Genomic DNA, 13,457 nt, shown 5'->3' with positions numbered 1-13,457 from the left:
ATTGTAGAAATCTGCCCTTTTGAGACTAAATTAATAAGCAGTGTTTTAACCAGGGATATTGAAATGGCTAGAGGCAATTTACCAAACTGCGCCTGTGTTGCATGACTCAGCTGGAGATAGCGAAAAAATGCTGAATTGGGGATATCATAATCATTGCGTATCTGGTCAAAGGACTTAAAATGACCCCCTTCATACAACTGATTCAATGCCGTAACTCCTGCCCTCAACCATAAATTATCTTGTGATAGATGAAGTAATTCCTTAAATGAAGCATTAAACCACAGAGGGGTCTCCTCAAAGTCATACCATTCAAAAAAGGTGTGAGTCAGACGTCACACCAGTAGGACTTGCCGCAAAATAGGAGGTAGAGCAGAGCTAGAAGAACCAGACCGTAAAAACTGAACAGGAGTAAGAGGGGACCCCACTCACTCGGCATAGAATCCAGCCAACGTAGTTCCACCCTTACACAGGATCCAATTAGAGAGGTGGACTAATTGAGAATCCAAATAAAATACATGTATATTGGCAAGTCCCAACCCACTATCCAGTTTGGATTTGACAACAGCTTTCAGGGCCACTCTAGGCGCTCTACTTCCCCATATAAAAGATGATACAATCAACAGTAGAGAGTCATTTTTTTTTAGGGAGCTATATAGGTGAATGTTGCAATAAATAGAGATACCTGGGTTGAATGGACATCTTAATCAAGTTGATGTGACCCATAACGGTGAGAGGGAGCTTTTTCCACAAATGGGCTTTGCTTTTGAAGTTATTTGTCACAGGATCAATATTTTGTGCAACATAATCTCAGGGCTTTGGAGTGATCCAAACTCCCAAATATTTAAAACGTAAAGTCCACTGCAGCTGGCAGTGAGTGAGAAGAATGCCAGATATAGGAAAACTTCTAGACTTGTTCCAATTTATACGTAGACCAGTCCCGAAATAGATTAATAATATGCAGCATATTGGTTAATGAGTTCTCAGTATCCTTAAGGAATAAAAGCATGTCGTCCGCGTATAAGGCAATGACATATACAGAATCCCCAACATGAAGGGGTTCAATTGCAAGGGCAAACAGAGCTGGAGATAATGGGCAGCCCTCCAATGGAAAGGGTCATGATACATGACCATTGACTGAGATACGGGCTGCTGGGGAAGCATACAGCAACTGGACGCACTGTTGAAATCTAGGACCAAAAGCAAATTTCTTACAGTACTTACATATTTAAGAAATTCTTTCCAGGCAACCACCAATAAACACTACAGCATGCGCTTCTGCATCCACTTCTGAATTAGGCCCTGTTTGCCTTCTTTGTCTATTAACCACTTAACTGACATTTTTTATTCTCCAAAAACCGCTCCGAATGTATTTATTTATTTTTTGTATGATTGATTTAGGTAAAATGTAGTTAAATAAATTATCGAAAATGATTTTCTTTACAAAAAAAAACCAAAAATATGAAAAAAATAAATAAAAATAATAATAAAAATCGGAAAAACATTGAAGATCGAACCATCGCGACATCGATGATCAGGATATCGCGACTTTTGCCGTTTTAGGCATGCGGCCCTCTCAGCAGCTCCTGGAGCCCTTCAGGAAGGAGAGGGGCTTTTTTTTTTTTTTTTACATTAGCAGCCGCTGGTGAAATGTCTGCAGCCGCTGGATGGTTGGGTGCTGCTGGGCTGACCAATCAGCAGTGATCGGCAGCACGGCAGGCACTGGGGGGTAGGGAACTAGGAAGCAGAGGTCTCTCTGAGAGCAGCAATTGCAGGAAGCTTTGCTTCCTGCTGCTTCACAGTGAGCTATCTGACTGGTCGCATCAGATGCGATCATGTCAGGGAAAGCCCAGCCTGGTGTGGTCGCATCTGATGCGACCATGGCAGGCAAGTGGTTAAATTGGATTGCAAAGGAATCCCTGATAGGAGATACATAAATCATGGCACTTAGGGTTTCTCCAAATTTCCCACCCAGTAACAGCTGCAGAAGAACCTGCATAATCTCCATTCAGTTGAATGTTTAATCTCCTTGGCTTTCTTTACTAATTTTTTTTAATGTTCATATTTTAAAGATCAAACCATCTAACTATGCCGACGCCGGGATCCTGTCCATTTACCAGCCCAACAGTTGTCATGTCGACTGACGGGGACTATTCCCACTAATGGGTGTCCACGAGACCCATAGAGGGGTAATATATAACCTGTACTGCTCTTCATTGCACTCCATCCCCCTTCCCTCCCGCCGGCCTTCTGCTGCCGGGATCCCGGTCGGTATGCTGACCACCGGGATCCCCATCCCCAACCCCTAATTGCAGTAAGACAATGCATAGTAAGTAGACACACATTAATGCTGCACCCAATACTGCAATGAATGAGCAAATTAAGAGAACTCTATGAAGATAAGCCACATACAAAGACACTAGAAGGATGCCCATAGACACTACCATACTTCAGAGATTTATACTTAGAGAGGATTCCTGGTAACCAAGTGGCACAAATTTAAGTGAGAGAGAGGCTAGTTATTAACGCCTCAATCAATATAAATTGAAAGAGCTTAAAACAGGGGTTACCCTCTTTATAAAACTTCTGAATTGTACCAGGTTGTCTGCCCCACTGCTTTTCTGATATATTCCTGTGTGTGTGATGGTTACATATACTTAAACTTTAATGTAACACATCTACTTCTTTTGAACTACTCACTATGGTTAAAATCATTCACTATTAATCATTTTGCAATTTTAAACAATTTCGCTTTAATGTTAATATTGCTTACTAACTTATATTTCTTTAAATCATTACTTATATGTTAACAATGAGATAAGGAAGCCAAATAGTAAAAATATCTTTCAGCCCAAGATTTGACATCAAGGGAACATTAAATCCAGCTTATTGGGTATAAATATGCCAAACGCGGTAACATCAAAGATATGGAAATGAAATTCTGTATTAATCCACTGGGATAATATCACTTTCGTCGAAGCAGTGGCTATACGGACTAAAGTAATTAATGCCTTTTCAGTGAGTACAGATGATTAATTATTTTTAACAGTGCACCTGTTATCATACATTTATGTTTTAAAGTGTACTTGTAACCTACATACAGTGGAAGTAGCCATTTTGTCATCTGAACCAATACTTAGGGGAGATGTACTAAACCTTGAAAAGTTATAAATTTCATTGTGATAAAGTACCAGCCAATCAGCTCCTAACTGCTGTGTTACAGGCTGGGTTTGCAAAATGAGAGTTAGGGGCATGTTGGTTGGTACTTTATCATCGTGAAATGTATCACTTTTCAAGGCTTAGTGCATCTGGCCCAATCTGTCTAGAAAATTTATAGACCGCAGTCCGTTGACCTTTTTTTTCCACCAACAAAATTCCTGCTTATGCTTGTATCTATTGTGATAGAAGCACTGGTAAAGTAATAAATGGGAGATATGTTTGTCCCAGGTTTCTGGCCTGTTTTTGAACCCCCGGGAAATGTCTGTTTCCGCTAAAAGTTGAATAAGGGGTCCTGGGCAGTGGCGCCAAGGTGGGGGGGGGGGGGAGCGGGTACTAATTACTCGGGCCTGGACCTGATGGAGGGGCCCAGATCTGCCATCACCTTCTCTTTCCCCCTTACTCGTCAGTCTTGCCTGCAGTTAGTGTAGGGAGGCTGCTGCTGCGGCCTCCCCTGTTTGTGTAAGGGGAGGGGGGTAGCGATTGCACTGATCGTGCCCCCCTCCTGATCTGCTCCAGGCTGGGTTGCACAACCCTTTAGGGCGTACGGCGCCATAATAACTATTGTCAACTAATTTTGTGAGGAGATGTGGCCATGGCCCTTACATTGGGCTGCACCCTCATTACCTGGGCTTGGCCTCACTATGTAAGGCCATGGTACTGGTGGGTATGGTTGTGAGAGAGAGGGGAGGACTCCACCTATAAAGCACATTTCAAGTTTTTAGGCTTTCATGCTAAGAGTAGGCTAATGAGTGCCTGCATCTGTAAGAGGCTGGTGTAAGCTGTGTCTGTGGTTGACTCAGGGTCTCACTACCTGGGAAAACAGGCTGCTATATAAGACACTGTGATTTACTGACTAAGTACTGGGCATATGACTGTGTTTGTGGTAGGGGCATTAGGTCCTACCACTTTGAGAGAGGGAATCTATGATGTTTAGTTAGTGCCCAGAAGGGCTAGGATTTATTTGTATGTTTTATTTTTGTACTGCATAATAAAACTAGCCACGGTTAGATTGCACGAAAACCCTCGACTGGTGTGCTGTTTTCCTAGCTGCTGTGTGTTTGGAGGGGCCCATCTACCTCAGGAACGTGCATTCCTATCCTGATCTCCTCACACTATCTTATATTATGTCTTTAGCTAAATGGCTTCTTGCTTTCAATCTTTTCATTGCACTGTATTGTTTATTGTGCAAAGTCATTTACCTCATTGGCTATTCAACACTGGAGTATGTTGGGTAATCATGACTTTAGGGCTCATCCACAGCTCCCCAGAAGTTTTCATTTGAGTGGGTGCTCTCCCCTCGAACCTCACATTCACTGTGATATATGACAACGGATCACCTATCCTGTGAAGACCAGCAAGGGAATTGGGACAACATTCGGAATATTAGGCTCATTCAGAAAAAAAAAATTTTTCTAACCCAAAACATGATATAAACTAAACCACAAGCACTGAAACGCCAGTTACCACTCGCTGCTGTTATGTTGTTGGTGGTGGTGGTAACTATCTCCACCGACATGATGATTATTATAATTTATTACACAGTTATCACAGATTCTGCAGCGCCGTACAGCCCATATTTACAAAGATGTAAATGTTTGTAAAGTAGTGGAGCACAAAAAAACAGTCTAAAATGTATGGGGAAAAATTTATACGGACAGCGTCATCTTAACCTTATCTTTCATGACATTGTTTGTGGTCTGAGTTTGGTAATAATGGTACTTATTACAAATGTCAACATTTAATAGAAAAATGTTCTATGACATGCTCATTTTTATGTGATAAACTTTTATAAAGACAAGTGTTACCCATTCAAAAAATCAGCTATTTGCTTTCATTAGTCTTGCTAAAACTGATTTCTGATTGAATGCTCGGCCGCCAGAATGCCGACAGGGGGGCTCGCTACACTCGCAACAGCTTTATTCCCATTCTATGGGTGTCATGGACACGAATAGTCCTTTGCCGGGATCCCGGCATCTGTATGCTGACAGCCGGGATCATAACTACATCCCCTGTAGGTGGCCACATACCATTGCACTTTACACCATATTATTAAATAAATCACATATTCCTTCCCTGAATTACATATTAATATTACTGAGACTGTGCATTGCAGCAGGAGGTAGCAAAGACTTGTCAGAGAGGTGTTATACGTGTGGAGCACAGCAATTTTACAATTCTGCTCTCACCTACCACAGAGTCCCCACTTGAAAGATATGCGGGCACATTTGGACCTGGCATGGTGGGTGTGCTCTGTGACAATTATTTCATTTAACTCAAAGCTACTTGATCTTCTCTATTCCGTATCCAGTATTACTTTCATATTTGGCAGACAGGTTTCCCCAGGGATGTCTGACTCAGTTCTCTAGGATTGTAATGCTGAAATTCCCCTTTTCACGCCCATCGTGCTGCAAATGGCAAAAGTTGTAGCTGAATTTGAGGTTCCGGTGCTTTCCAGTGAATTGTGAATGGCATATTAATCAGATAGACTCTTATTATGTATCCTAAAAACATGTTTTAATTCTCCGTCAAATTGAGGACAAAGCTGAAAATCTTATTACCCAAGTTAAGAAAGATTGTTCCAAACAATCGTGTGATGTTCAACATGAAACTGTATGTTGACACATGCTAACTGCGCCATTAAAGCTCCAAAATATACAGTGAGCAGAGGCAGCTTCATGGTCATGTGAGTAAATTTACATGGTGGACAATACTTTTTTGCAACTTTGCTAAAGGTGTGTTTATACAGGTCTAATATCCCATATCCAAATATTCTGAAATACTGACTTTTTTGAGTGAGATAGTGAAACCTTTGTTTTTTGATGGTTCAGTGTACACAAACTTTGTTTAATACACAAAGTTATTTAAAATATTGTATTAAATGACCTTCAGGCTGTGTGTATAAGATGTATATGAAACATAAATGAATTGTGTGACTGTAGACACACTTTGTTTAATGCACAAAGTTATAAAAAATATTGGCTAAAATTGCCTTCAGACTGTGTGTATAAGGTGTATATGTAACATAAATGCATTCTGTGCTAAGACTTAGGTCCCAACACCATGATATCTCATTATGGTATGCAATTATTCCAAAATACGGAAAAATCCGATATCCAAAATACCTCTGGTCCCAAGCATTTTGGATAAGGGATACTCAACCCGTAATACCAAAAATATACTGGTAGGTTAATTGGCTCCTAACAAAATTAACCCTATCGTAATTCATCCTAAATATGTACATATTTCTTCTTGATCAAATTAAATTTAAATAAATGACATCAAATATTGTTTACTTAAAGAGGTCTATCTCACCCCCCCCCCCCCTTTTAGTGTCTCCATTGTAACATAACATTAGCCTTGACCTTTTCAAATTACCTTTATCCCCACAATAGTAATAGATCCCCCAGTGACTTTGGTCCCACACCCTTAGTGTCCATGGGTATTTTTGAAGGTCACCCACCTCAGTGGAGAAAAACTGGTATCAATAGATACTCCCCCTAGTGGCAATAAACCACTGTGAGGCCTGACAAAGAATTAAGGTTCAAAAAGGGTTGAGATTGCCTAAAGGACAAAAAAATAAAAAGGGGCAGACTAGATGGGCTAAGTGGTTCTTATCTGCCGTCAAATTCTATGTTTCTATTAACCCCCAAACACCCTGTAACTATCCCGCCTGTAGATACAGATCCCCCCTCCCCCCCCAGATCACCTGCCCCTTACACAGAGTGCACTGAAGTATATCTCAGGGAGGACTGATCATCCATTTTCCTGCTGAGATCAATGAATAGTGCTTAGAAAGAAATTCTTATTAAAAGGGGTAGCAAACATTCTGTTCCTGGATGACCTGCTAACAAAAAATAAAGACTGCATTTCTTCTCTATGCACATCTGAAACCCTGGAGGCTCATGGCTGGAAAATCAATTACGCAAATTCCCAGCTGGTCCAATCTCAGCGAAAAGTCTTTACTGGGTCTCCTCTTTGACACCAAAGTCTTCATGGCAGAGGACAAGATCCTGACCATCAGGCAGCCGATTTCAGCGCTATTGGTGTGCATACGTGTCTCAACTATAGTGCATGCAAGTGACTTTGTGCATTTCCATTCAGGTTCTTCCCAAACTTGCTATTGGTACAGTAATCACAGTCGGACTTTCGCCTGGCGACCCAATATATCAGGCTGTCTCCATCGACCTATAAATCCCTAATTTAGTAGCTGAATAGGCACCATCTCTGTCATGGCAGTATTTATCCATAGATACTTGAACAATTGTGTCCACGGACGTCCGTTTCAGTAGCTGGAGAGCAGTGCTGCTGTATATTTGCCTCTGGTGCTTAGAAGAAGCTTTAGCTTCCAATAAACTTAATCTATTTAAGAAAAGTGTTTCAGGTTCTATTCAACACTCAGGTCCCTTTTTGGAGCAGACCTATTCAGAGGTCATGGCATAGATATATCCCTAAGAGGGTACTGAAGCTCCTAGGCTTTGATAGAGATGTTAGATAGAGATGTTAATATTTTTTTGTGCAGGAAGGTATATACCAACCATGTTAGCAGTCTTTATTCCAGATGTGGAAGATTGGAAATTCTTTCTCTCAGGCGACATGCCTGTTGAGTGAACTATACATATGGAAGTGTTCAATCAACTGGTAGGTGATTGATGTGGGCCTGATGACCTCTCGACACAAAATTCGATGGAGCTTAGACCAGGCATAGTTGGGCACTTCTGGTGGATTCCGTGATGGCTCTTTTAGGTTCAGGCTAGGGTATCACTTACCCTCAGATTCCACGTGTCATCAAGAAGTTCAAGGCAGTGGGGGTTCTAGTCATTCTGGTGCTTTGGGATTGGCCACAGCTGTCTTGTTATGGCAACATTCATTCGTCTCTGAGGAGACTGCCAACCTGGGCTTGAATTCAGTCAATGTCCCTTCTTCCATGCAGACTTTATGCAATTGACTTTAACAACTTGGCTGTGATGCCAAGATTTTCTCGCTTGAACGGTTGATGTGGCCTGAATTAGGCTCTTTCAGCATTGCAAATGCCTCCCATTAAGTTGCTTGATTTGTTGGTCTTGATTGTATTTGGTTTCCACAGGCGTTACTGCTAACCGGATACTATTTTCTGCCTAAGCTCATATCCAGATTTCATTAAATCAAGTCATTGTAATTCCAGCGTTGTGCCAGGATTTGTCCTTGGATAGTGCTGATGACTTGATATGGTTAGGGCTTTGAGGACGTATGCGGATTGATCATCTTGTTGCGGGAGGATGTCATATCTTGTATGATTAGTTGGCCAGCAACCAAAGAATTTGAGGATCAAAGGATTACGGCTTATTTTCGCCGGGTGTACTTCTCAAAACAAATCTCTGTTTATTAGCATATTAAGACTAATTGTACCATACTGGGGTAGGTACGTCTTGTGTGATGTGTCACAGTGCGTTGGTTGAGCAGTTATGTAAGGTTGCCACCTGGTCCACTATTAATACATTCACCAAATTCAATTCTACAGGTTGGAGTATTCAATTAGCTCCGACAGTTTCAAATTCACTCCCCAGCGTATTCAATTGTGGGCCATTTTCACCCATTTTTAAGGCATTTTCGCTAATGCCTTTTCACTTTTTTTTTTTTTTGAAAAGTCATTGGTGAAAAATTCCTCAAAATCTGCAAAAACTGAATGCTTTTTCGTGGGCACAGGTGCGAAAACACATGGATTCGCCGATCCACATGTTTTCAGCTCCTGCTGAATTTTTTTTTGAATTCCCTTAATATTGGATGACAGAGAAAATAGGATTTTTTGGTACGGACTGTGTTTGGTATGGATCTGTTTTTCTTAATCCAGCTGAGGGATACTCCCTTCCCACTCTTTGTTGTTCACTCACTCTGTTTACTGTCAGGTTTGAGTTTTTGGTTCTGGTTAAGTATTGTTCTATGGCCTTATTAAGTTTAAACTGAATTCTGTTGGCACCTTAGGGGCTGATGGGTTTTAGAAAGGAAGGTCTAGTTAAAAATGAGTTTGATCATGTGGCAGATCCACTCAGTGATTTATATACTCCATTGTTAGCAGTGTCCCCAAGACGGTCTAAGAGAAATGGATTTGACAGTGAGTACCACAAAAAAGGGAAACAATGCCCCCCCAAAAAAATAAAAATTGCAATAAAAATGGCTCTTTCTAACTGAGGCATGCGCCCAGTGGCAAAGCCGGGAGAGAATTGGGCGGGGGGAGGGGGGGATAAAGCCAGACCGTGGCATCACTGTTTTTGGTGATTCTTATGCTACATGATAAAATCACATACATTTACATATTTCTAAATTAAGAGTTAACTCATCTGAAGGTACCGTAGGTGCCTCCAAAGTAGCACCACAAGGGCCAGCATGCCCTCTAACTGCTGATCCCATCCATGCGTCCCACAACCGGAAAGGAGGCTGGTGCCCCCCCCCCCCCAGAAGACGCGGTCCTCTGCTGACCCTGGAAGTGCCTGCGGCGGCCCGGACCTCATGACCCCCGGTGAAACAAGAAGTGCGGCCATCCGCTAAGCCAGAGGCCAAGTCTGCAAGGAGATGGTCCAGCGAAGCTGAACTGAGACTGCAGGCATGCTGCGACTGCACTGACTGAAAAGCTTTCGAGTCCGCCGCTATTGACTTTGATGATTTTGTCGATACTGTTACTTCGTATGTTAATGTTAATTTTTGTGAGGACTTATGTGTGCCGGCAAAAACTGTGCGTATCTATGCTAACAACAAGCTTTGGTTTACCACTAATCTTAAGCAGTTATGCCTCGCCAAGGAGGAGGCGCATAGGAGTGGGGATAAAATAAGGTATAGACAGACCAGGAATATCTAGAGAGATCAGGGTGGCACAGAAACGCTACGCCGACAAGCTAGTGACCATTTTCTCAAGCAACGACCCTCGATCGGTATGGAAGGGCCTGAAGACTGCCACCAACTTCAAGGGTTCCACTCCCTGTTCCGGCTCTAGCCAACAGCTGGCAGACCAACTGAATGGCTTTTACTGCAGATTTTAAAAGTCCCATGACGCTAGCAATACTCCGACTCATCCTGACGCAGTGCTGGTGGCTACGGCGGACGCAACTTCTCGATCCTATGGCACCCTGCCCACTCTTCAGGTGGAGTCAGCTGAGGTGGCTAAGCTGTTTAGAAGGTTGAAGATCAGGAAGGCACCTGGCCCAGATGGCGTGTCTCCATCCACCCTAAAAATATGTGCCGAACAGTTGGTCCCGGTTTTCACAGCCATTTTCAACCTGTCGCTTGGGAATTGTGAGGTCCCAGCTTGTCTTAAGCACTTGCTCATTTCCATTACCGAAGAAATCTTCCGCTCATGGCATCCTGAACAATTACAGGCCGGTTGCACTAACTTCGGTGGTGATGACGCTGGAATGACTGATACTGAATCATCTGAAGTCCACGGCAGGTACCGTCCTCGACCCTCTGCAGTTCGCCTACAGGGCGAACAGATCAGCAGAAGATGCGGTGAATCTAGGTCTGCACTTCATTATGCAGTATCTGGATTCGCCAGGCATCTACGCTAGGGTTCTGTTTGTGGACTTCAGCTCTGCATTCAATACTATTATTCCAGGCATTCTATATCATAAATTGCGCAGCTCAGGGGTACCAGTAGCGCAATGCTCCTGGATGGTGAATTTTTTAACGGACAGGGAGCAACGGGTCAAGATGGGGAATTTCACCTCTGGCGTTAGGACGACTAGCACGGGCGCTCCGCAGGGATGTGTTCTTTTCCCCTTCCTTTTCTCACTGTACACCAACGACTGTATTTCTGAGGACAAATCTGTGAAACTCCTCAAATTTGCGGACAATACCACGCTCATTGGACTCATCAGAGATGGCGAGGAGTCGGCTTATAGGAGGGAGGTTATGCGGCTGGCCACTTGGTGCAAGGCAAACAATCTCAAGCTAAACACGCTAAAAACGGTTGAAATGATTTTCGACTTCAGGAAACACACCCTCCCCCACTCCCCCCACTCACAATTGCAAACAATGTAGTAACTGTGGTGGAAACCTTCCGATTTCTGGGTTCCTCAATCTCCAATTCTCTTAAGTGGAAGTCTAACATCAAGGGTATTCTGGGGAAAGCCAAGCAGAGACTGTACTTCCTATGTCAGTTTAGGAAGTTCAAATTGCCGCAAGAACTTCTAATCTTCTTCTACTCGGCAATCATTCAATCCGTCCTCTGCTCCTTGATAATAGTGTGGTTTGGCTCTGCCTCAATCCATGACAAAAATAGGTTACAGCGAGTTGTAAGGTATGCTTAAAAAAAATCATACGGTACTGCTCGCAACTAACGCGAACTGCTAGGCACAGGAACAGCTACTTTCACCGAGCAATCAAACTGTTCAACTCGACACTCGCTTAGCATTACTCTCAAATTCAGATCCCTGCATTCTTCTTCCTCTGTTTTTTTTGCTGTAGATCATATGCTGTATGGGAGCTGTAGCTATCGGAAACCAATTCCTTGTGTATTGTGTATTTTGGACTGATATACTTGGCGATAAACTGATTCTGATTCTGATACAGAATGGTGGTTTCTCAACCAATTTAGTGGTCCATCACTGGTGCATGAAAGGGAGGTACTAATATAGACAAGAAAAAAAGAAACCACAAATTCCCCCAGCACACTACAAAAGACTAGCGGGGGGAATTTGTGTGTGTATAAATAACAGCAGTGTGTACACGATGACCGCTCACTGGAGGGCACCGGTTAATGATAAAAATTCACTACGCGTGGACCTGAACTGGCTGCGGAGGTCGGAAATCGGCGTCCTCCAGGTGAGTAACATTAACACTAATCAAAGGTGTGTGTAGGGTTGTTTATGTGTGTGTTTTATTATTATATTCATTGCTGTCCCTGACGACAGGGAAACGTAAGATCAAAGGACATATTAATCTCTATTGAAAAGTCTGCATTGCCGCCTCTTTGTATATAGTAATCACCTATATGGTGGTTACTGTCATGGCATTGTACGCTGTGCAAGTGTCCATAAGGAGATAGCAGTTGTAATATAGTTTATGTTCTCATCCTTCCTGAGTATTATTTTATTTCCATGGAGAATCCATTATGAGTCAGATTTTTTCAGACATCTGCAGATGTGATCCAGAAACTAATCTCTGGCTTGGCGGCTTGATATGTTCCTGTCATGGTCTCCCCATCCCACTGCTTGCAGACCAGAGGTCTGACTCACAACCACTATGCAGGACAGTCTGTTTGTTGTTTCCCGAGAGGAGCAGGTCTTCCAATCTTTCCAGCTCTTGTGATTTGTTTTTCCTTAGGTGTGGTGGAGATGTTAGTTACAGTCAGCTCTATATGTAGGCTCAGCCACCCACGAGATTGACCCAATGTTGTGATGCATCTATCGTTTTAGTCATGCTCAGGATAATGGAATATTTCATACTCCTCTTTTTAAATTTACTGTCCATTTTCTCTTATGTCCTAGAGGATGCTGGGGACTCCGTAAGGACCATGGGGATAGACGGGCTCCGCAGGAGACATGGCCACTTTAAGGAAGACTTTAGATCTGGTGTGCACTGGCTCCTCCCTCTATGCTCCTCCTTCAGACCTCAGTTTGATACTGTGCCCAGAGGAGATGGGTGCACTTCAGAGAGCTCTCCTGAGCTTTCTGACAGAAAGTATATTTGTTAGGTTTTTTATTTTCAGGGAGCCTGCTGGCAACAGACTCCCTGCATCGAGGGACTGAGGGGAGAGAAGCAGACCTACTTCTGTGAGTTTCTGAAGGCTCTGCTTCTTAGGCTACTGGACACCATTAGCTCCAGAGGGAGTCAGAACACAGGTCTCACCCTGGAGTTCGTCCTGGAGCCGCGCCGCCGTCCTCCTCACAGAGCCGGAAGATAGAAGCCGGGTGAGTATGAGAAGAAAAGAAGACTTCAGAGGCGGCAGAAGACTTCATGATCTTCACTGAGGTAACGCACAGCAGTGCAGCTGTGCACCATTGCTCCCACACACCTCACACACGGCAGTCACTGTAAGGGTGCAGGGCGCAGGGGGGGGGGGGGGGGCGCGCCCTGGGCAGCAATATACACCTCATTTCTGGCAAAAAAACGCGTTGAGACTGAACTACCTACCTACTGCCTGTATCACTAAGCTAAGATTTCTTATTTTATTTTATTGATTTAATTTTTGTATTATGTTTTATTTCGTTTATTAAAAACTGTGTATTATCATACAAGGCAGTAGCTTGATACTGAATGAACAAATACACCAT

At 43.0% G+C, this 13,457-nt stretch overlaps 1 protein-coding gene across 6 annotated transcripts in view; it reads left to right on the top strand.

Annotated features, from left to right (window-relative positions):
- B3GNTL1 (UDP-GlcNAc:betaGal beta-1,3-N-acetylglucosaminyltransferase like 1) overlaps positions 1 to 13,457 on the top strand; it is a 995,378-nt gene that overhangs the window by 207,812 nt on the left and 774,109 nt on the right. The window lies entirely within an intron of this gene.

Source organism: Pseudophryne corroboree, chromosome 3, assembly GCF_028390025.1.
Source record: "Pseudophryne corroboree isolate aPseCor3 chromosome 3, aPseCor3.hap2, whole genome shotgun sequence".
Classification (NCBI taxonomy): domain Eukaryota; kingdom Metazoa; phylum Chordata; class Amphibia; order Anura; family Myobatrachidae; genus Pseudophryne; species Pseudophryne corroboree.
This window is presented reverse-complemented; position numbering and strand designations above follow the sequence as displayed.